The sequence below is a fragment of the Myotis brandtii genome, unplaced genomic scaffold (genome assembly GCF_000412655.1).
Source record: "Myotis brandtii unplaced genomic scaffold, ASM41265v1 scaffold601, whole genome shotgun sequence".
NCBI lineage: Eukaryota > Metazoa > Chordata > Mammalia > Chiroptera > Vespertilionidae > Myotis > Myotis brandtii.
Window position 1 is genome coordinate 691,755 of NW_005370276.1, and position 621 is coordinate 692,375.

Genomic DNA, 621 nt, shown 5'->3' on the forward strand with positions numbered 1-621 from the left:
TAACAAAGAAACAGAATTTCCGGAGGATGAGGCCCAGAAATCAGGATTTTAAAAAAGATTCCCAGGTGATTCTCATGTGCAGCCAAGGTTGAGCACCACTGGTGTAGGCGGTTTGCTGCTGCTCGTTTCTGTTAACAATGCCCACGAGCCCTGGCCACCGGCTCAGTTGTTGGAGCATCAACCGCTACACCAACAGTCAGGACACATGCGTACGCTGAGGTTGGGCTACGTACAGGAGGCAGTCAATCCGTATTTCTCTCTCACACGGATGTTTCTCTCTCTCTCTCTCTCTCTCTCTCTCTCTCTCTCTCTCCTTTCCTTTCCTTCCTCTGAATTCAATAAACATATCCTTGGGTGAGGATTAAAAATAATTATAATAATAATACTAAGAAGAATGTCCTTGTCATTTATGTCTATTGGCTGAAGTGTGGGAAATCTTTATGCATGCTAATATCACCTTTTTTAATAATATATTTTTATTGATTTCAGACAGGAAGGGAGAGGGAGAGAAAGAGAAACATCAATGATGAGAGAGAATCATGGATCGGCTGCCTCCTACACGCCCCCTACTGGGGATCAAGCCCGCAACCCGGGCATGTGCTCTTGACCGGAATCGAACCC